This window comes from Lepus europaeus, chromosome 18 (genome assembly GCF_033115175.1).
Source record: "Lepus europaeus isolate LE1 chromosome 18, mLepTim1.pri, whole genome shotgun sequence".
Taxonomy (NCBI): domain Eukaryota; kingdom Metazoa; phylum Chordata; class Mammalia; order Lagomorpha; family Leporidae; genus Lepus; species Lepus europaeus.
The window spans coordinates 20,332,256-20,355,680 of record NC_084844.1 but is presented as its reverse complement, the minus strand read 5'-3'; the positions used below and the strand labels follow the sequence as shown (position 1 = coordinate 20,355,680).

Here is a 23,425-nt window from a genome sequence, read left to right as displayed (position 1 = left end):
TTGAGCTACGCTGAGGTATGGCTGAAGGCAGGGACAAAATGTTTGTCTTCAAACAGAATTACTTGAAAAATCTGTGTAAAGGAACCTCTTTGTGTGTTCAAAAGGCAGAAACAGTCTAGAACCAAGGTCAGGGTAGAGAGTGGTAAACAGGACAGACAAGTCTCTGCCTCCACTGAGATAGAGGAAGACTGACAAGTAAACTGGGAAGATAAGAATCACTTGAGATAAGAGCAGTCAAGATGAGAGGATAGTGGTGAGGGGCCAGGGTGGCACACTACAGATAGTCCAGGAATGCTTCTCAGAGGAAGTATGCAAAGGAAAAGAAACTTTTTTCTGAAGTTTATTTTTATTTATTTGAAAGGCAGAGTGACAGAGAGAGAGATCAATCTTCCATATGCTGGTTCATTCTCCAAATGCCTGTAACAGCCAGAGCTGGGCCAACTGGAAGACAGAAGTCAGGAACTCCATCTAATCTCATGTGGGCTGCAGAAACCCAAGTACTTGAGTCACCTTCTGCTGCTTGCCAGGGTGCACATCAGCAGGAAGCTGGGTTGGAAATGGAGGCGGGACCATAATCTCGGGTACTCTGATATAGGAGGCAGGCAGCCAAGCAATGGATTTCACCTGCTATACCACAACGCCTGCCCCAGACTGTTTTTTTTTTTTTTTTTTTTAAAGAGAAATATCTGGGACTGGCACTGTGGCGCAGTGGGTTAAAGCCCTGGCCTAAAGTGCTGGCATCTCATATGGGTGCTGGTTCTAGTCCTGGCTGCTCCTCTTCTGATCCAACTCTCTGCTGTGGCCTGGGATAGCAGTGGAGGATGGCCCAAGTCCTTGGGCCCTGCACCCGCATGGGAGACCAGGAGAAGCACCTGGCTCCTGGCTTCAGATCAACGCGGTGCGCTGGCCGCAGCGGCCATTGGAGGGTGAACCAACGGCAAAAAGGAAGACCTTTCTCTCTCTCTCTCTCTCTCTCTCACTATCCACTCTGCCTGTCAAAAATAAATAAAGACAATTAAGGATCTTTGAGTGATCTACCATTTATTTAGATGGGGAAGTTGAGTTAGGAAAGAGACACAAGCTTGAGGACAGGAGTTTTAAGAATGGTGTTTTGGACAAGATAAACAGGAGATAACTTACAAGTTATCTGAAGGAAAATGTCAGGTGAGTAATAGGCATCATGAACGGTGCCCAGAATTGTCTGGCTGGAGATATACAATTGGGGTCATCAGCCTGGTGAAAGTAGTAGAGGAGATAACCCAAGGACACAGAAAAGGAGGAAAGAGAGCCCTGGACAAGCCTGCAGCACTTCAGTGTTCAAGTTAAGGCAGAGAAAGATGATCAGGAAAGGAAACTTGGGAGGATCAGGAAGACTGAAGGGAAGCCATGGAACATCCTGTAAAGGCAGTGTTTTGAGAAAAAGAAGAGCTCAGCCACTTCCAATGCCACGGAAGACAGGCAACATGGCAACTGCAGAGTATCCAGAGAACACCAGCAACATTGTGGCCCATTATCCCCTTCCTACAAGATTGAGTTTGATTAATGTTTCTGAACTACAACAATCCACCATGAGAACTTCTAAGGCTCTCAAGCCACACTCATTACTTTTCTCCTTAAGACTGACTGCCTGAAAGGCTTCCAGGACCCCTTGGAGAACTATCTTCTTGCTTCTGTCCTCTAAACTTACCCCTAAAATAGTGATTACAAAGAGCCTAAAAAGAATAACCACTAGGAATAGTGATTCTTGGGGCCAGGGCTGTGGTGTAATGGGCTAAGCCTCAGCCTGCTATCTCACATGGGCGCTGGTTTGAGATCCAACTGCTCTACTTCCAAGCCAGCTCTCTGCTGTGGCCTGGGAAAGCAGTGGAAGATGGCCCAGGTCCTTGGGCTCCTGCACCCACGTGAGAGACCTGGAAGAAGCTCCTGGCTCCTGGCTTCAGATCAGCTTTGCTTCAGCCATTGCAGCCACTCCACCTCTCAATAAATAAATCTTTAAAAAAAGAGAGAGAGAGGAAAAAAGTTTAAAAAAGAAAAATAGTGATTATCTTCCCCCAAAGGATTATTCCCCCACTATTTCAACCTATGCAGACTCAGAAATGTTTAGATCTTAAGGAGGAATCAATACTTCCACCAAAATATTATGTTCAAGGGCAGAGAGATTACTCTAATGTTAACAGCATCTAAGTGTGTACTCTGGACTATAGCCAATGGCCAACTTTATCTAGATACAGGAGAGTCCGAAGGTTAAAACTGTGGGAGGGAGGGAATACAAGTAGTTTATTTCTTTGTCCCCAGCTCACTAACCACAAGCATCCCAGCATTTGTTTCTGCATGGGCTTGAATTCTAGGAGAAAATTTTATGTCAGTTAAAAGCTTTAAGGGGAAAAAATTAAATATTTCCAACACATACAAAGATTTCTTGAAACTCTCAAAAATAAGAAAATGCAATTTAAAACTGGGCAAAATATGTCAACAGGCACCAAAGAGAATGTACAGATGGCAAATAAGCATGTGAAAGGTGCTTGCATCACAGGACATCAGGAAACTGGGACTAAAACACTGAGATATCACTTTACACCCACTAACGTGGATAAAATCCGAAACACTGCTAATAGCAAATGCTGGTAAGGGTAAGGAGTAACAGGAACTCTTAATCATTGCTGCTGGTATGAAGGCAAAAATGGTATAATCAGTTACTCTGGAAATCAGTGTGGCAATTTCTCACAAAGCTCTGGGTCAGGCTTTGGCACACAGGTTAATACGCTGCTTGGGATGCCCCCTCCCACATTTGAGTGCCCAGTTTGAGTCCTGGCTACTTCACTTCCTATCCAGCGTTCTGCTAATGCAACTCGAGAGGCAGCAGGTGATGGCTCAAGTCCTTGTGTTTGTCACCCACACAGAAAACCCAGCTTGAATTCTGGGCTCCTGGCTTCAGCCTGGCCCAGCCCTGGCTATTGCAGACATTTGGAAAGTGAATCAGGAAACAGGCAATTCCTTTTATCTCTATCTCTTCACTCTGCCTTTCTAAAAAACAACAACAAAGAAAAACATTCTTACCATACAATCCAGCAATTGCACTGCTTGGCGCTTACCCAGAGATAAATAGATCTACACAAGAACCTGGACGTGGATATTTCAGCAGTTTATTCTTGTTTTTTGGTTTTTTGGTTTTTTTTTTTTTTTTTTTTTTTTTTTTTTTTTACAGGCAGAGTGGACAGTGAGAGAGAGACACAGAGAGAAAGGTCTTCCTTTACCGTTGGTTCACCCTCCAATGGCCGCTGCGACCAGCGCACCGTGCTGATCCGAAGCCAGGAGCCAGGTGCTTCTCCTGGTCTCCCATGGGGTGCAGGGCCCAAGCACTTGGGCCATCCTCCACTGCACTCCCGGGCCACAACAGAGAGCTGGCCTGGAAGAGGGGCAACTGGGATAGAATCCGGCTCCCCGACCGGGACTAGAACCTGGTGTGCCGGCGCCACAGGCGGAGGATTAGCCTATTGAGCCATGGCATCGGCACATATTTATCTTTTAAAAGCTGTTTCCAAAGCTCAATTAATGTGTTTTTAAAATTAATAGACTTGGCCGGTGCCTTGGCTCACAAGGTTAATCCTCCACCTGTGGCGCCGGCACACTGGGTTCTAGTCCCGGTCGGGGCGCCGGATTCTGTCCCGGTTGCCCCTCTTCCAGGCCAGCTCTCTGCTGTGGCCCGGGAGTGCAGTGGAGGATGGCCCAAGTGCTTGGGCCCTGCACCCGCATGGGAGACCAGGAGAAGCACCTGGCTCCTGGCTTCGGATCAGCGCAATGCGCTGGCCACAGCGGCTATTGGAGGGTGAACCAACGGTAAAGGAAGACCTTTCTCTCTGTCTCTCTCTCTCTCTGATTGTCCACTCTGCCTGTCAACAAAACAAAACAAAACAAAAATATAAATATGCCTCTGTCACTCCCTTTCTGTAACTCCACCGAGAGAGAAAGAAAGGAAGAGAGAGAGAGAGGCAGAAAGAAAAAGAGAAAGAGAAAGAGAGGGAAAGAGAAAAAGAGAGGAGAAAGACAGAGAGAGACAGAGACAGAGAGAAAAAGACACAGACACAGAGTGAGGAAGGAAGGAAGGAAGGAAGGAAGGAGGGAGGGAGGGAAGGAGGGAAGAGCCAAAGCTGTGGTATAGTAGGTTGACTCCACCTGCTGTGCTGGCATACCACATGGGTGATGGTTCAAGTCCCAGATGCTCCACTTCCTATCCAGCTCCCTGCTAATGCACCTGGGAAAGCAGGGGAGGATGGCCCAGGTGCTTGGGCCCCTGTACCCACGTGGGAGACCCAAAGGACACTCCTGACTCCTGGTCTTCAGATTGGCCCAGTTCCAGCCACTGTGGCCTTTTGGGGAGTAAATTAGCAGATGGAAGATGGATCTCTCTATGTCTCTCCCTCTGTCTGTAGCTCTGCTTCTCAAAATTAAAAAAAAAAAAAAAAAGATAAATATGATCCATAGAGTTTAAGTTGTATCCCAGATGGGGGATGAGCCATCTCCCCAATTAGACAAGCTTTCCTAAGAAAGTCTTAGCAAAATGGGTAATACACTTGGAAGAATAAGTGACTGCGTCACATTCTGAGAATAGCTGTCCTTGATTCACTGACTTCCACACAGGACGAGGTTAAGAAAATGCTCCACTGCTTGTGCAATTATAATCCGACAACCTAAGTGACGGGATGGCCATGATTTGGACAGAAAAATCATACATACTTACGAAGAAAAGAGAAATAAGCCCTAGTCCAGTGGGGGAGGGGTAGCTCATGATCCAAAGCAAGAGTGGAGCACCTCAGTTCTGTCAGGGGTCATTTCAAGATTTATAGTGTCATTCATGGGCCATAAAACACTATCAACTTAAAATGAGCCTGCTAGAGATTTGCTGAATTTCGAGTTGGCCTGCAGTTGCCTTGGCAGGGCCTGACATTCCCACCCATGAAAATCACAGCTGTTAGAGTGGAGCCTGCAGCATGAGCCCACATTGGATCTTCCTCAGTCACTCAGCCGAAGAGAACCCTGAGGTGACGGAGATAAAGTCAGGATCCCATTAAATAGGTGTTATTCCCATTTTACAGATAAGGACAGAAATCTGAAGTGACTACACACCGATAGATAACGGCAGGGCCAGAACAGTCTGCAATCTTCAAACTCCTAGGCTGGTCAAAGGATTGGTTTTTAAGTCTTATCTCTGCTGTAAGATCTCTGGTAAGTAAATTTCTCTTTGAATTTGTTAAACAGACACAAGAAAAAAGGAACATGAGAACTTACAAGTACCATAATTTATTTAAATACATTTTACTAGAAGTGTTGATTTATTTCAGGCATGTCTTAAAAAAAGTAACATCCATGGCCGGCGCCACAGCTCACTAGGCTAATCCTCCGCCTTCCGGCGCCGGCACAACCGGTTCTAGTCCCGGTCGGGGCGCCAGACTCTGTCCTGGTTGCTCCTTTTCCAGTCCAGCTCTCTGCTGTGGCCAGGGAGTGCAGTGGAGGATGGCCCAAGTGCTTGGGCCCTGCACCCGCATGGGAGACCAGGATAAGCACCTGGCTCCTGGCTTCGGATCAGCGTGGTGCGCCAGCTGTGGCGGCCATTGGAGGGTAAACCAACGGCAAAGGAAGACCTTTCTCTTGTCTCTCTCTCTCTCTCTCACTGTCCACTCTGCCTGTCAAAAAAAAAAAAAAGTAACGTCCAAACCTTTACCAGAATTGTCTTCAGGAATTAACCCAAGCAGTCAGAATCTACCTTGAAATTTCTTGACTATTCTCTTAATAAAACTAGACCGAACATTAATCTAGTAAAGTTGTGATTCTTTCCTCATAACTCATTCTTGACTGATACTCAGGTACATAAATACTAAGAGTAAACAAAATAAAAAGAAATATCCGAAGCATTTTCCCTTACTACTACATGTCTGCTGGACCACTTATCTTTAACTCTAAAACAATAATGATTTCTAAAGCTTGTGGACCTGACTTCACTAATTTGGAGATTTTATGGCCTATGATCCTTGTAAAGCAGCGTTTCTCAAAGATAAGCACAAGGGACCAACTGCATCAGAGCACCAGCCGTGCCAATGACAATGGCCCTGGACCAATTCAGTCAGGATCTGGTGCAGATCCTTAGAATCTTTCTTTTGTGGTTTTGAAATGTTTTTATTTATTTATTTGAAAGGCAAAGTGACAGATGTCTTCCATCTGCTGGTTTACTCCCTAAACAGCTGCAAGGGCTGGGGCTGGGCCAGGCCACAGTCAGGAGCCTGAACTCCACTGAGGTCTGTCCCGCAGCAGGCAGGGACACAAGCACTTGGCACACCTTCTGCTGCTTTCCCTGCATCAACAGGAAGCTGGATCCGAAGCAGAGCAGCCGGGATGCCATCCAGCACTCACAGGGAATGCTAGTGTCGCAGCTAGCAGCTAACCCACTCTGACACATCCAGACCCCTAGAAGCTTTTTATTTTTATTATGTTAAACAAAAAGCCCAGGGATTCTTACGCTAAAACCACTAGACCCATAGTTCCCAAGCTTCTGCTCCCAACAACCCCTCTACATTCTTTACGATTGGGCATTGTCAGTAACTTTTCTTTAAAGAGTTTATATTTATTAGATATAAATATCAACTAACAGGTGTTAGAAGGAATATATATTGGAAGTTAAAATGGGAGCCGGTGTGATGACATAATGGGTTAAACTGCTGCCTGCAACACCCTCAGCACCATATGGGTGCCGAGCCCCGGCTGCTCCACTTCCGATCCAGCTCCCTGCTAGTGTCTGGGAAAGCAGTGGAAGATGGCCCAAGTGTCAGACCCAGATGAAGCTCGTGGCTCCTGGCTTTGGCCTAGCCTAGCCCCAGCCATTACAGCTATCTGGGGAGTGAACCAATATGTGGGAGACCTCTCTCTCTAACTCTGCCTTTCAAATAAATAAAAATAAATCTTGGGCGTGGCACTGTGGCATAACAGGTAAAGCCATTAGGTTTTAAAGGTAAAGCGCTGGTTAGGTTAGAGTCCCAGGTGCTCCACTTCTGATCCAGCTATGGCCTGGGAAAGCAGTAGAAGATGGCCCAACATGGAAGACCCGGAAGAATCTCCTGGCTCCTGGCTTTAGATCAGTGCAGCTCCAGCCATTGCAGCCATTTGGGGAGCGAACCAGCAGATGGAAGACCTCTCTCTCTTTTTGCTTCTGCCTCTCTAACTGTGCCTTTCAATAAATCTTTAAAAAATAAATAAATAAGTCTTAAAGTAAAAATGGAGACTTTTTAAAATATTCATTTTTAATAAACCTATATCACATGTTAACATAAATAACTTCTTTAGGAAAAATAGCTATATTTTCCAAAACAAAAGAATCCTGGTGAAAAAGTGGCGTTATTCAGTTTTGGAAATCTCACTAGTCTGTCTTAATAATAGTTTGGGGACAGCTTGTGGCATAGCAGGTTAAACCTCTGCCAGCAATGCCAGCGTCCATGTGGGTGCCAGTTCAAGTCCTGCCTGCTCCACTTCTGATGCAGCACCCTGCTAACATGCCTGGGAAAGCCATGAAAGATCACCCAAGGACTTGGGTCCCTGCCACACCTATGTGGGAGACCAGGATGAAGCTCCTGGCTTTAGCCTGGTCCAGCCCCCCGGCTGTTGTGGCCATTTGGGGGAGTTAACCAGCGGGTGGAAGATCTCTCTCTCTCTGTAACTCTGCCAATCAAATAAATAAATCCTAAAAAAAAAAAAAAAAAAGTATGATTCTTGTAACTGCTCTTGCCTTCGATCTGTTGCAGTATGTTGTTTTCGTTGAAGTACTTAAGGAAAGCTTGGCTCTGCGCTGATATACTAGGTGGAAAGGCGAGGAATCTTAGTAGCCTTTTCAAGTAATTTTAGATTTTTTTTTTTTTAATACCATACCAAAACTCAACAGGTGGTAGTTTCTTAAAAGTTAGTTGCAGGGGCCGGCGCTGTGGCATATCAGGTAAAGCCGCCGCCTGCAATGCTGGCGCCCCATATGGATGCAGGCTCGAGTCCCGGCTGCTTCTCTTCCAATCCAGCTCTCTGCTATGGCCTGGGAAAGCAGAAGATGGCCCAAGTCCTTGGGCCCCTGCACTCCCGTGGGAGACTCGGAAGAATCTCCTGGCTCCTGGTTTCAGATCAGCGCATCTCTGGTCATTGCGGTCAGTTGGGAGTGAACCATGGGATAGAAGACCTCTCTCTCTCTCTCTGCTTTTCTTTTTTTTTTTTTTTTTTTGACAGGCAGAGTGGACAGTGAGAGAGAGAGAGACAGAGAGAAAGGTCTTCCTTTTGCTGTTGGTTCACCCTCCAATGGCCGCCGCGGTAGCGTGCTGCGGCCGGCGCACCGCGCTGTTCCGATGGCAGGAGCCAGGTACTTATCCTGGTCTCCCATGGGGTGCAGAGCCCAAGCACTTGGGCCATCCTCCACTGCACTCCCTGGCCACAGCAGAGAGCTGGCCTGGAAGAGGGGCAACCGGGACAGGATCGGTGCCCCGACCGGGACTAGAACCCGGTGTGCCGGCGCCGCAAGGCGGAGGATTAGCCTGTTGAGCTACGGCGCCGGCCTCTCTCTCTGCTTTTCCTTCTCTCTCTGTGTAACTCTGACTTTCAAATAAATAAATCTTTAAAAAAAAAAATTGCAAGGGCTGGCGTTGCAGTACAGTGGTTAACTGGTCACCTGCAGTCCTACAATGCCAGCTGCACTTCCAATCCAGCTCCCTGCTAACGCACCTGGGAAGGCAGCAGAAGATGGCTCAAGTATCTGGGCCCCTGCCACCCATGTGAGAGACCCAGATGGAGTTCCAGGTTCCTGGCTTAGCCTGGTTCTTGTGAGCATTTGGGGGAGCCAGCAGGTAGAAAATCTGTCTCTCCTCCGTCACTCTAAATAAATAAAACCTAGGAAAAAAGCTAGTTGCAGTGTGGAATCTGAAACCCATATTGATGAACTTTTCATACTTGGCTATATTAAGATCTGTAGGCTATCTTGAATTTGAATGTTTCTCAGGCATTAGCCATATGGAAAAAAGCTTCAGAGACATCTGTGCCTTCCATGGTTTTTTATTTGTTTTTTTAAAGATTATTTATTTGAGAGGCAGAGCTACAGACAGAAAGAAGAGGAGGCAGAGAGAGAGGTCTTCCATCCACTAGTTCAGTCCCTAAATGGCACAACAGCTGGAGATGGGTCAATCGTAAGCCAAGAGCTAGGAGCTTCTTCCAGGTCTCCAATGTGGGTGCAGGGGCCCAAGCACTTGGGCCATTCTCCACTGCTTTCCCAGGCCACAGCTGAGAGCTGGATTGGAAGAGGATCACCCAAGACACAAACCAATGCCCACATGGGATGCCAGCACCGCAGGCAGACTTAACGCACTATACTACCACACCAGTCCTGGAACTTCCATGTTGACATATTTCATTATATGCTATCAAAGACATCACATTTGTTAACATGGGAAAATTACAATCTTCTTTTTTTTAATGAGCTCATTAGTTCATTAACTTATCTCCTATTACTTTAAGTTTTTTTTTTTTTTAAGATTTATTTTATTTATTTGAAAGAGAATTACAGAGAGAGGTCTTTCATCTACTGGTTCACTCCCCAGATGGCCACAACAGCCAGAGCTGCGCTGATCTGAAGCCAGGAGCTTCCTCCGGGTTTCCCACATGGGTGCAGGGGCCCAAGGACTTGGGTTCATCTTCTACTGCTTTCCTAGGCCATAGCAGAGAGTTCAATCGGAAGTGGAGCAGCTGGGACTACAATCTGTGCCCATATGGGATGCCGGAGCTTCAGGCCAGAGCTTTAACCTGCTGAGCCCCACTTTTTTATATTTTTTGAAAATATGTATTTTGTATTTATCTGAAAGGCAGAGTTACAGATAGGAGAGGTAGAAAGAGAGAGAGAGAGAGAGAGAGAGAGAGAGAGAGAGAGAGAGAGAGAGAGAGAGGTGTCTTCCATCTGCTGGTTCACTCCCCAAATGCTGCAATGGCCGAAGCTGGGCCAACCAAAGCCAGGAGCCAGGAGCTTCTTCTAGGTCTCCCACGAGGATGCAGGAGCCCAAGGACTTGGGCCATCTTCCACTGCTTTCCCAGGCGCATTAGCAGGGAGCTGGAACAGAAGTGGAGCAGGCAGGACCCAAACCGGTGCCCATATGGGATGCAGACTGGGGCTTTAACCTGCTGCATGTACCACAGCGCTGGCCCCTAAACACTGCAACCACTAACGCTGAGAAGCGATCAAATTCAGTACGGTACACAGAAGTTTTCCCACATTCTTGTACTCTAAAGCTGACATTTTATCCTTGGCAACAGTGTCAGTTGTTTTCCTTGAACAGCTTCCTCTCATTTCTGAGAAAACATCTGCCAACATCCAGTTGGTCTATCAGTCATTCTTCCCAGTAAAAATGGTGTTTCATGGAAAAAGCAGCCAGTCTGAGATCACAGCTCAATGCACAAGTCTCTACCTTGAGACGTCCATCATCCGGCAGCACGCAGAAGTGCTTTATGTATGCCTTCCACTTCAATACCCAGTATCAGAAACACCAGGTCCTCAAAGGTCAAGAAGTCATGAAATTAATCTTGGTTACTGTTTCCTCATGGACATTCTTGAGCAAAATCAGTACTTTTTCTGTGAGTGCACTGAAGTCCAAAAACACAAATAACTACATAATAAAAATAGTTTTTCTTTCAGCATTCCCGTCTGGGCCCCAAATGGTCTGTGGACTACACTCTGAAAACTGCTGCTCTAGACAACCCAAAGGGAGGCAGCAACGGGCAAGCCATCCACAGGAGCAAAAACAAACCCCACTGCCACTGGCCACAGCGTTTATGCAAAACAGCCCGTCTTGTCTTAGGAAAAGAATGGTTGAGATTAATGTGCAGGGCCCTGGCATTATAGGCACATGCACAGCAAACTTTTAAAAAATTGAGAGGGTGGGAGTGGGTGTTGTGGCACAGCAGGCTACATCCTCCACTTGGGACACTGCCTCTCACATCACAGTGCCCAGGATGGAGTCCCACCTCCACTTCCCATCCAGCTTCCTGCTAATGCACACCCCTCACCCTCAGAGACAGTGTTTGGGTCCCTGCCACCTGTGTGGGAGACCCGGATGGAGTTCCTGGCTCCTGGCTTTGGCCTGGCCCAGCCCTGACTGTTGTAGCCATTTGGGGGGTGAAACAGTCAGTGGAATATCTGTCACTCTTTCAAATAAATAAATCTTTTTTAAAAAGTAGGGGTCAGTGGAGGGTATAGTTCCTGCCTGCCTAAGTGACAGACACACTTACTGAAACTGACAGATTTTTTCCCAGAAGCAATGTTTAAATTTGAGGTAAAACATACATTATTAAATGAAAAACCCCACTTCCAAGTAGTATTTAGATTATGATTAAAACTATTATGGGTTTCTCCAAAAAGTCTGTGGAAGGGCCGGCATCGTGGCACAGTAGGTTACGTCGCCTCCTGCAACACTAACATCCTATGTTGGAGTGCTGGTTTAAGTCCTGACTTTCCAATTCTTTTTTTTATTTTTGACAGGCAGAGTGGACAGTGAGAAAGAGAGAGACAGAGAGAAAGGTCTTCCTTTGCCGTTGGTTCACCCTCCAATGGCCACCATGGCTGGCGCACCACGCTGATCCGATGGCAGAAGCCAGGTGCTTATCCTGGTCTCCCATGGGGTGCAGGGCCCAACCACTTGGGCCATCCTCCACTGCACTCCCGGGCCACAGCAGAGAGCTGGCCTGGAAGAGGGGCAACCGGGACAGAATCTGGCGCCCTGACCGGGACTAGAACTCGGTGTGCCAGCACCGCAAGGCGGAGGATCAGCCTGTTGAGCCACGGCGCCAGCCGACTTTCCAATTCTATCCCAGTTCCCTGCTAATGTGCCTGGGAAAGCAATGGATGGCCCAAGTAACTGGACTCCTGACACCATGTGGAAGACTAGGACGGCTCTATGGACTTCGGAAACTTCAGTAATTAGGATGCTAAAGTTTGCCATAGACTTCTCGCTTTTACTAATGCAAAGGGTCATGGGGTCGGTGCTGTGGCGCAGTAGGTTAATCCTCTGCCTGTGGCACTGGCATCCCATGTGGGCACTGGTTCTAGTCCCGGCTGCTCCTCTTCTGATCCAGCTCTCTGCTATGGCCTGGGAAGGCAGTAGAAGATGGCCCAAGCACTCGGGCCCCTGAACCTACGTGGAAGACCCGGAAGAAACTCCTGGCTTCAGATTGGCTCAATTCCAGCTGTTGTGGTCATTTGGGAGTGAACCAGCAGATGGAAGACCTCTCTCCGTCTCTCCCTCTCTAACTCTTTCAAATAAATAAAATCTTAAATAAATCTTAAATATATAAATCTTAAATAATATAAATATATTATATATTATATATAAATCTTAATAAATCTTAAATAAATCTTAAAAATAAATAAAACCTTTAAAAAAAGGAAGGGGGTGGTCAGTAACACATGGACTGAGAATAAGCATTGATATGTGGCTCCAGAATGTTGCAATCATTCCATCTGCCCCTATACATAAGAGTTATCCTCCTAATTATGTTTTATTCTGGTTAATGTTTCTTTGCTTTCCCTAAACATTGATAAAAACAAAACTGATTTGTCAGGGAAAGTCAGTCTTGAGATTAAATATTTATTGTGTCTAAACCACAAGAAGGAAAAGATTCAAAGCCCAGCTGAATGCTAACTCAATGCAATCTTGCACTTTGGTTTATAGGGGAGGTAATTACACAGCCAGCATCTGGGTTTGAGGTTTTGAAGATTGGGGGGGGGGGGGGGGGCAGAAAGGCAGAACAAAGGAAAAGTCCAATGCTTTTTAGAGTCTGTCAGAAAAAGTGTGTGCCAAGCAGCAAAACAAAATTCACAGAAAACACGTTTTAGGGAGCTTTCACCCAAGCAGGTGCTCAAGCTCAGGTGCTAATCCTCCAACTCTCATAACAAGAATGAGAGGTTAGGATACCGCAAACTAATAAGATCAACCAGCAAACCGGGAAAACAGGTGGTTGACAGCAGCCTGGGCAGGGCTTCCCTATATTCGGCTCACCTCACCAATCCAAATCAGTTTTCAGTAATAACCTCTACAAAAACTACCCAAACATCCCCCTAATAATTTGCACTCCTCCTCCACAGTAGGGAAGCCATTTCTTTACCAGAAGTTTTACTTTCTCTTTCAAGCTCTGCTGGCTTCCTCCTGCCCTATATACAGCCAAGGTACAACTGGGTTGACTTTCTTTCCTGCCTTCTTCAACCCAGTGGAGAATTAGAGTGAGAGAAGCTGCTTCGTGGGAGGAGCCAAGTGATCCTTCTTAACCACAAGGCTACTGTGGATGATCAGTTTGCAAAGGAAAGTTACTGGACAAGAAAACAAAGCTCTACTCCTCCAATAAACCGTGTGTGTGTATATTTACTCATACATGCACACACACACAGATGTGAAGGGACATCCAATTCAGCTGAGTAGCACACAGCACCTCTGTGCATCCACACCACTCAGGAAGCCTTCCTAAGCTTAGCAGGTCCCGTATTCCTGACCTGACTCAAAGCATGGTTCCTCCTGTTGGCTGTTTCTTGAGAAACATTCAAGTCTAATCACTCTCTACCTCTCAAATTGCCTGTATTATCAATACTTATTCAAATTCCTGCATGATAAGTTGATTTTTAATGTGCTGAATGTAACTTGAAATGAATGAGATAGAAGACGCAAAGACACTCCCTACAACGGTGTTTGTGTAAATAGGAATTCATGATCTGCCTTGCCTGTTCCTCTTATACGAAGTCCCCCATCTCCCCTACCACAATGTAAATCCCCACTCCCTATTCATCTAGTTTTTCCCAGCAGATTAGAATCTCCCTATTACTCTTTCTTTCCTTTGGGTCATTAATGGCTGCTGTGAATCATTATTTGCCTGATTTTATAGTTAGATAAATCATGTAGTTTTTATAACAGTTCATTATCAGCACTCAGATGTCAGCAGTCTGCCAAGCACCACAACATACTCTATCATCCATGCATTGTGGTGCTCACCTTCACAGCTACTCTACTAGGGACCTCGTACCAAAGCAACCTGTCCAAGGTCTCTGAGGTAGCAGAGGTGTGACCTATAGAAATGTTAGATCATGAAACCCTTAAAAACACTGCCCAAGTTATCTTAGAAAAGCTTAATATGTAAGCTCCCCAGCCTAGGCAGTTAAGTCAGAGCTCAGGTAAAAGGTCAGAGACGAGCAAAGTCATGGATTCTTACAGATGCTGGTACCAGGAAGGAAACCAGACAACCCAGATATTGTTTTCCTCGGAGGTAGGTTTGCCTTTCTTGAAATATTTTTTTCAGGCTAGCAAAAAGAATTTACAATAATATGTCCAAGATAAATTGATAACTAGAAAAAGCTCGGCCGGCACCGTGGCTCAATAGGTTAATCCTCCACCTGCGGCAGTGGCACACCGGGTTCTAGTCCCGGTCGGGACGCCGGATTCTATCCCGGTTGCCCCTCTTCCAGGCCAGCTCTCTGCTACGGCCCGGGAAGGCAGTGGAGGATGGCCCAAGTCCTTGGGCCCTGCACCCGCACGGGAGACCAGGAGAAGCACCTGGCTCCTGGCTTCGGATCAGCGTGATGCGCCGGCCGCAGCGGCCATTGGAGGGTGAACCAACGGCAAAAGGAAGACCTTTCTCTCTGTCTCTGTCCACTCTGCCTGTCAAAAAAAAAAAAAAAAAAAAAAATCTGGAGAAATATACACCCAACTAGGATGTACATAAATATACCTATTTTATATTTCTACAAATTTAAATTTTTATAAAGGCATATATTGCTTTTATAAACAGGACAAAACAACTTATTCCAATGACATTTAAACTCAATTACTAACAGAAGGGAAGGGCTAAGGCCTGTGGCTGTTTGGCCTCCCCTCAGTGTAGTTCTCCTAAATTAAGAATTTCCACTTATAGCTCCCTGGACACACTGCTGTTTTAAGCCTCTGCACACTCATGCCCCTTCAACCTTGAAGGCAGCTGTTGACTGCTCCACTTTGTGCGGGAGAATTCTGGCTCAACCTGCAAAAAGCCTGGTCCACCTGGTCAGGCTCCACCTGATGAAGCCTTTCTCTTACAGCCCTGAAGAGAAGTAATCTCTTTGCTTGCACATCTAGTAAGAACTCTAGTATGATTGGTGGAGCTCTTAAAGTGTGCCAGCACAAGTCTAAGCATTTTATCTCCACGATCTTGGTGTCTCTACAAGCCCTTCCTCTTATCCTCCTCTGACAGGTAAGAAAACTGAGGTTCAGATTCTGACTAGCAAGTGACAGATCCAGGATCCAGTCCTCCATCTGGCTGGGCCCAGAGCGGAGTCCTGAACCACAAACCTGTCATCCGTCTGCCCAGAGTCCATACTGGCACAGCACACACCCTGGCCCCATGACATCTCCAGTTCTGTGAAAACAGACATGTATTTCACTCTCCTTGGAGCCAGCACAATAACGAGCTCTCAGTGCAGAATATATTTGCTGATCTCAGTTAAGAGTTGCGATAATCCTAGCATGACAAAAGAGAAGTAACCTCAATAGAAATTCATTCTTTCAGGGGCTGGCGCCATGGCTCACTTGGTTAATCCTCCACCTGCGGCACCAGCATCCCATATAGGCACCGGGTTCTAGTTCCAGTAGCTCCACTTACAATCCAGCTCTCTGCCATGGCCCAGGAAGGTAGTGGAGGATGGCCCAAGTGCTTGGGTCCCTGCACCCGCATGGGAGACCAAGAGGAAGCACCTGGCTCCTGGCTTCGGATCAGCGTAGCTCCAGCCATAGCAGCCATTTGGGGAGTGATCCAACGGAAGGAAGACCTTTCTGTCTGTCTCTCTCTCTCACTGTCTATATCTACCTGTCAAATTAAAAAAAAAAAAATCATTCTTTCAGATGTAGTTCCATTTAAAGATTGGAGACATTTCGAATAGTTCACCACTGAAGTACCCTCTGGCCACCCTAAGTGCACCATAGTAAAGCAAGGGTCCCAGCAATAAGTGTGTAAGCAAAAGAGCAATTTTTGTTTTCACTGTAATAGACAAAGATTGAGGAGACGGTCAGTAATATTAGCCTACGGGGTCATTAATATTATCCTGCTGGGTCTCACAGGCACTGCTTCTGCACACCAGGAGCTCTTCAGGATTTAGGAGCATCCCTCAAATGCTCTCTGGGTGGTTGCTGTAAATGACCCAAAGTTATGGTAAAATTTTTTAAACATGGGGGCTAGAGTTACGAGCCACAGTTAAGCCACCACTTGAACTGATGGCATGGCCATCAACATGCCATGTCAGAAAGCCAGTTTCAGTTTGAGTCCCAGCTGCTCCACTTCCCATTCAGCTTCCTGCTAATGCACCTGGGAAGGCAGTGGAAGATGGCCCAAGTACCTGGGCCCCTGCCACCCACAAGGGAAACCCACATGGAGTTCATGGTTCCTGGCTTTGGCCTGGCCTAGACCCAGCTGTTGTGGCCATTTAGGGAGTGAACCAACAGATGGAAGATCGACTGATTGCTGGATCTCTCTGTCACACTTTCAAATAAATAAATAAATCTTTAAACATTTCTCTAAAACATGAAGGACATAAAATGTGAGTGATCTGTAGCAGCCAATCAAAGGTCCTCAAAAAACACTTCTGCCCTTAAGCACACTTTCCTTTTTTCACCCAAAGTACCAAATGAAGTAAGTTAGGACACCTTCCCGTGTGCTGGCCCGGCTGCTAAGGCCAGACGCAGGGACAGCTCCCTCAGGGCAGAGGACACATGCACGGCTGGCTTTGTACAAATTAACCAGCACCAGGCCAGGTGTAGTTGTAGGCATTCCAAAATTCAGCACCAGCACTTGGCCTCCAAGGTCTTAAAAACTCCCACTACAAAAGGATAGACCTGAAATTCCTTGGCCTTACATTCAAGGCCTTTTATTAGTAAACACTTCTCTACTTACCTTCGAAAACCACCAGGATCTTGTTTGTGTTATATCCCCCATGGCTCCTCAAATTTTTAATACTCAAATTCCACCTATTTGTTGGTATCAAATTCAAATCCCTCCTTTGGCAAGACTTCCTAGACGATTCCAACACCTGTAACCTCTCCTTCCTCCAAAGACCTGTGGCCTTCAATGTAGCACTGTCCAATAGACCCTTCTATGACACCGGAAATGTTCTACCTCTACAATACATGTTCTCTTAAAAATAGCTAGCTTGTTGGATAGCAGAGGTGTGATGCCTTTACCATCTCCTTGGCAACAACAACATTGCATTAGATGTTTAAAGCATTTATAGGGGCTGGTGCCATGCGTGGTTAAGCTGCGCCTGCAGGGACGACATTCCATAGGGACACTGGTTCAGTCCCGGCTGCTTCACTGCTGGTCCAGCTCCTTGCTAGTGCACCTAGGCAGGCAGTGGAGGATGGCCCAAGTCCTTGGGACCTGACCCATGTAGGAGATCTGGAGGAAGCTCCTAGCTTCAGACCAGCCAGCTCCAGCCACTGTGGCCATTTGGGGAGTGAACCAGCAGATGGAGAACCTCTCTGCCTGTCTCTCCCTCCCTCTCTCTCTCTGTAACTCTGCCTTTGAAGTGGATAAATCTTTAAAAAAAAAAAAAAAAACAAGAAAAACATTTATAAAGGAACCCCGGTAGACGCCAAATTCTGTGGAAAGGACACATCTTATTCTCCACAGCAACTTTCACAAAATTGAAAATTGTAAATAAACCTCTTGATTTAAACACTACTCTTTTTTTTTTTTTTTTTTTTTTGACAGGCAGAGTGGACAGTGAGAGAGAGAGAGACAGAGAGAAAGGTCTTCCTTTGCCGTTGGTTCACCCTCCAATGGCCGCCGCGGTAGCGCGCTGCGGCCGGCGCACCGCGCTGTTCCGATGGCAGGAGCCAGGTGCTTATCTTGGTCTCCCATGGGGTGCAGAGCCCAAACACTTGGGCCATCCTCCACTGCACTCCCGGGCCACAGCAGAGAGCTGGCCTGGAAGAGGGGCGACCGGGACAGGATCGGTGCCCCGACCGGGACTAGAACCCGGTGTGCCGGCGCCGCAAGGCGGAGGATTAGCCTGTTGAGCCACGGCGCCGGCCTAAACACTACTCTTAAGAAAACATAAGCTGGGGCCAGCGCTGTGGTGCAGTGGGTTAACGCCCTGGCCTGAAGCACTGGCATCCCATATGGGCACCAATTCGAGCCCCAGCTGCTCCACTTCTGATCCAGCTCTCTGCTATGGCCTGGGAAAGCAGTGGAGGATGGCTCAAGTCCTTAGGCCTCTGCACCCGTGTGGGAGACCTGGAAGAAGCTCCTGGCTCCTGGCTTCAGATGGGCACAGCTCCGGTCGTTGCAGCCAACTGGGTAGTGAACCATGGGATGGAAGACCTCTCTCTCTCTCTCTCTCTGCCTCTCCTCTCTCTGATTTATTTATTCGAAAGTAAGAGTTACACAATCTTTAAAAAAAAAAAAAAAAAACATAAGCTAAAAAAATGTTGCACTCAGGTATCTGGAATGATGATCAACACCTCTGCCTTATCTAACTTCTGAATGTCAAGGAACACAGAAGCAGGAAGAAGAACACAATTTCCTGGAAACTCAAATGACCACTGACCAGGCCACAAGGCACCCTGGTTTACATTTAGGTCATGACACCCCTCACCTAAAACTTTCCTAAACAACCCCATTAATAATCGCTCAACTCTCATGGTAAGTTATGCTTTCCACAGTTAATTACTCCTGAAGTCAGACTCGGCAGACGGGAGAGCAAGCTTCGCCAGCCCGACACGGGTTCCTTTCCCCCCATTTATGGAGCACACTTCCCTCCCCTGAAGTCTTCCCACTGACCGGCGGGATTGGGAATTCACTGCCCAGTATGCTAGACTCTCACTGACATCTTTCAGGGCCTACACACTCAGAATCAAGCTTAAGCACTGGTAATCAAAACAACACATACAGAAGGCACAAGTTCCACCATTCTGGTATTCAACTGCCTTGAGTATCTGGTCCCTTTGGCTTCAATTTCCTTATCTACAAAATGGGGTTAAGGTTATGTGAGCCACCTATCTCGCAAACCCTTTTGGGTCAAGTCGAGTCTGGTTATCCTCCCCAAATGAATTACATACAAAAAACAAAGATTTATGAATTTGTTAATGGTTCTTTGTGGTGGGTGTGCTAATAGCGTTCCAACATCTACGACTACTTTTTTTATCCCAGATTTCTTTCCCCCATCCCACTGTACAAATGGTGAGCAAAATTTCCAGTAGTCTGGCACATGTATTAAGGAAATAAATGTGTTGACTCAGGGAACACAGATATATTCAACATAAAATGAGTAAAAAAAACTGACTGGACCAAGCAAGTCATAACACACTTGGGATCTTCAAAAAGTTCATGGAAAGTCTATATTATGAAGAAATTGTGAATAGATTTCAATTTTTCCATATCAAAATAATTTTGATTCCATTTTCCATGTACTTTTTAAAATACCCTCATACAAATAAAAAATTAAGATGATTTACTTTTTTTTTTTTTTTTTAAGATTTATTTATTTGAAAGGCAGAGTTACAGAGAGAGACAGAGAGGGAGAGAGAGCTTTCATTCGCTGGTTCACTCCCCATATGGCTGCAACAGCCTGAGCTGGGCTGATCCAAAGCCAGGAGCCAGGAACTTCTTGCAGGTCTCCCGCATGGGTTACAGGGTCCCAAGCACTTGGTCCATCTTCTGCTGCTTTCCCAGGCTCATCAGCAGGGAGCTGGATCAGAAGTGGAGCAGCTGGGACTCAAACTGGTGCCCATATGGGATGCCAGCACTGTAGGTGGAGGCTTTACCCGCTACGCCACAGCGTTAGCCCCAATTTACTGCTTTGATTTATTCAAACCAATGCTTTACAACACAGCCAAAAATCTACAACCCAGGGTTGGAGGTTTGGTGCAGGGGTTAAGACAAAGCCACTTGGGACACTTGTTTCCAATATGAGAGTGTCTGACTCCTCCATTACCATCCAGCTTCCTGCAAATGCACACCGTGGGAGGCAGCATGACTCAGGCACTTGGGTCTCTGCCACCTCTGTGGGAGACTTGGATTGAGTTCTGTGCTCCAGGCTACGGCCTGGCCCTGCCTTGACTGTTGTTGTGAGCCTGTGGGGAGTGAACCAGCAGTTGGAAGATCTCTCTCTCTCCATCTCTCCCTCTGCGTTTCAAATAAAATGAAAGTAAATTTTAAGACGGTTTTTAAAGTTTACAACCCATAACAGAATAAAGAAACCCTTTAAATGCACACACAATAACAACCAACAGATATAAACAATCTACACTTTTAATAAGAAAAAAAAACGACCAACCATTGTGTCAACAAACACCTCACTTGATATAACACAGTGATGTGTACCAAACAGAAAAAACAACTCGGGACGTTTGAATTAGGCCAACTTAAGTGCAACCACACCCCCAAACCCAGGTAAAGTCCACATACAGCGCTCTGCCAAGGCCAGCCTCTTTGTTTCCCTCTCTTCTGCATTTACCCAAGATCTTGGCTCTGAGACAGAAAACTCCCACTCTGGATTGGTTCATTCTGTCCTATGTAATTAAGCAACACCACAATCCAGTAAATGCAATGGCTCAATTATTTATCTTCGAGCTGAGTTTACCAGGTGTTTCTAAGAGAACAATGTCAAGAAGGAATGAGCTGGCCTGATGGGGTTTTTGTTTTGCTTTTTTTTTTTTTTTTTTTTTTTCCAGGGGAGGTGGGCAGAGATACGCGCCTAACCTACTAACCTAGCAAAAGACGGGAAGGAATTAGGGAAGAATACAGTCTGTCCATTTCCCTACAGGAAACTTAAGTCTTATGCAATAACCCTACCCGCAACCAGCCAGCACGCGAGGCTGTGGGGGGAAGACACCTATTCGGACCTCCAGGGGGGCACAGCCGGCCCACGAAGGAGGCGAACCCGGCCCGGCGGAGGAAGTGGCTCAGCCGGGAGCCGGCGGGGCGGGGAGAGGCTCCTTCCACCCCCGCCGGACGGCAGCTCCGGGGCCGCAGTGTCCCGAGCCCGGGGCGCAGGAAGTCGGGGGCCTCCCTCACCTTGGCCAGCCCCAGCCGCGCACGCCCTCGCGGGCCGCCCCCTGGAGCTCACGCTCCCTCTTCCTCCGCGTCGCCCCTTACTGCGAAGAACGAAACTTACTTCCAACGCCGCCCCCCCACCCCGTCCCCGCCGAGGCCCGCTCCTGTCATCCCGGGGAGCCGTCCCCTCAGGGCGACCCTCCGCGTCTCCTCCGGCCCCCAGCCCCCTGAGCGCGCGCCCCCGGCTCCCCCTAGCACCCGAGGCGCCCCCGGCCCCGCGGCGCCCTCCGAGGTGCCCAGCTCAGGGGCCGTCGGGGGAGGCGGCCCCACCCTTCACCCCCTTCACCTGTTTCTCGGGCTCAGGCCCGACAGGCCGGGGCTGCGCTAGCGCCGGGTGCGGGCGGCCGGGCTCCCTCAGGCCGCCGGGCCTCTGCCAGCCGATGCGGAGAGACAACGCCGAGTGGGGGTGCTCTTCAAAGATCCGGTTGGGGCTCCTTCCCTCTGCTGCGACGTCGGAACCCCAGACTCCCCCTCCCGTCTACACCGCCGCAGCTCCGGAAACCGCTGAATTACAGCCCCTTCAACCAATCCCCGCCCAGCCCCGGTCTCGCCAAGGCACGCCTTTATACATAATTCATGAGACAGCCAGCACGCTAGACCACCCAGAGGCCGCAGTGCGAGGGCTGTACCGCCGAAGCCCCACCCATTGACCAATGAGGTAAATCTCCAGGAGAAAGGGCGGAGTCAAGGGGAGGCTGGGGACGCCCCTGTGCTGGCTGTTCCGAGCTCTTAGTGCTCCTCCCGCCGCAGCACCAACGGAAGAGCCGCGGCCTTGGGCACAGAGGTCCGGAGGGAGGGGGGGAAATGAGCGGAATGTCCTGCTGAAAACTCAGCTGAGTTCCTGGCAGTGCGTGACGTCAAGACACTTTAAATGCCCCTGATACGGCTCCCTCCTGCCCGCTCTCCCTTTTCCCGGCCCTTGGCACCACGTGGGGGCGAGACTGAGAGGTTCTTACCACGTGGGAGCCAGCCAGTTAGACGGTCCCCGGGTGTCGCCAGGTCCGCCAGGCGCCCTCCTCTTGCTCTGGGTTTCTGGGGCCGGCAAGACGAACATGGGCGACCTCTGCCTGCTTTGAACCCCAGCTTCTGCGTGAGTTGGGACACACACACCCGGAAACGTGACGTGGAAGTAGAGTAATTACTAGATTGCGTGGGAGACGGCGGTGGATTTAACCCCGTCTTGGGCTCTGTGCCTTCAGCCGCCAGTGCCCGGCCGGTACGCACACGTGCGGACTGTAGGTGAAGATGACCCCTTGCTGACATTTCTGTGCCGAAATGCTCCCCGTTGTCTGCCTTTTTTTTTTCCACCTTGTCTAGGCAGGTATTACTGAACTGAAGCCGTTCGTTCATAGGAAATGTACACACTTTGCCTTTCGTAATAGGGTGAATTTTGCATAATAGAGTGTTGTGTGTGCTCCATTCTATCCGGGGGTTTTTTTTTTTTGTTTTGTTTTTTAAGCAAAAACGAAAATCGTTTAACACTACGAGATAAAGATAAAATATAAAAAGGGCCCATTATCTCAACTACCCACGTAACTTTTTTTTTTATTTTTTTATTTTTTTTGACAGGCAGAGTGGACAGTGAGAGAGAGAGAAAGGTCTTCCTTCCGTTGGTTCACCCTCCAATGGCCGCCGCGGCCGGCGCACTGCGCTGATCCAAAGGCAGGAGCCAGGTGCTTAAGCCCTCCTGGTCTCCCATGGGGTGCAGGACCAAGCACTCGGGCCATCCTCTACTGCCTTCCCGGGCCATGGCAGAGAGCTGGCCTGGAAGAGGGGCAACCGGGACAGAATCCGGCGCCCCGACTGGGACTAGAACCCAGTGTGCCGGCACCGCTAGGTGGAGGATTAGCCTTTTGAGCTAATAACATTTTTTTCAGTGAAACTAATTGATGTTCATGGTTTAAAAATTCAAACAATTCAGAAAATTTTTTAATATTTATTTGAAAGTTACAGAGAGACAGAGCGAGATCTTCCATCCCCTGGTTCACTCCCCAAATGGCCACAACCGCTGGAGCTGGACGGATCTGAAGTCGGGTACCAGGAGCTTCTTCCAAGTCTCTCATTTGAGTACAGGTACCCAAGCACTTGGGCCATCTTCCACTGCTTTCCCCGGAGCATTAGCAAGGAGCTGGATCAGAAATGGAGGAGCTGAGACTCAAACCAGTTCCCATTCGGGATGCCGGCACTGAAGGCAGCAGGTTTACCAGCTATGCCTCAGGACTAGCCCCTCGAAATATTTATTTTAAAACAAGATTTATTGAAGTCAGAAACCTCCTGATGCAGCAGCCAAGAGGAGGGCTCCAAG

At 47.8% G+C, this 23,425-nt stretch overlaps 1 protein-coding gene across 4 annotated transcripts in view; it reads right to left on the bottom strand.

Moving 5' to 3' along the window:
* The window catches only part of STAT3 (signal transducer and activator of transcription 3), a 66,369-nt gene extending 44,758 nt beyond the window's left edge, over positions 1-21,611 (bottom strand). For all 4 annotated transcript variants that reach the window (XM_062216019.1, XM_062216021.1, XM_062216020.1 and 1 more), the window contains exon 1: positions 21,407-21,611. The gene's annotated coding sequence lies outside the window, so the exon portion shown is untranslated. The remainder of the gene's footprint in view (positions 1-21,406) is intronic.
* Positions 21,612-23,425: the final 1,814 nt, after the last annotated feature.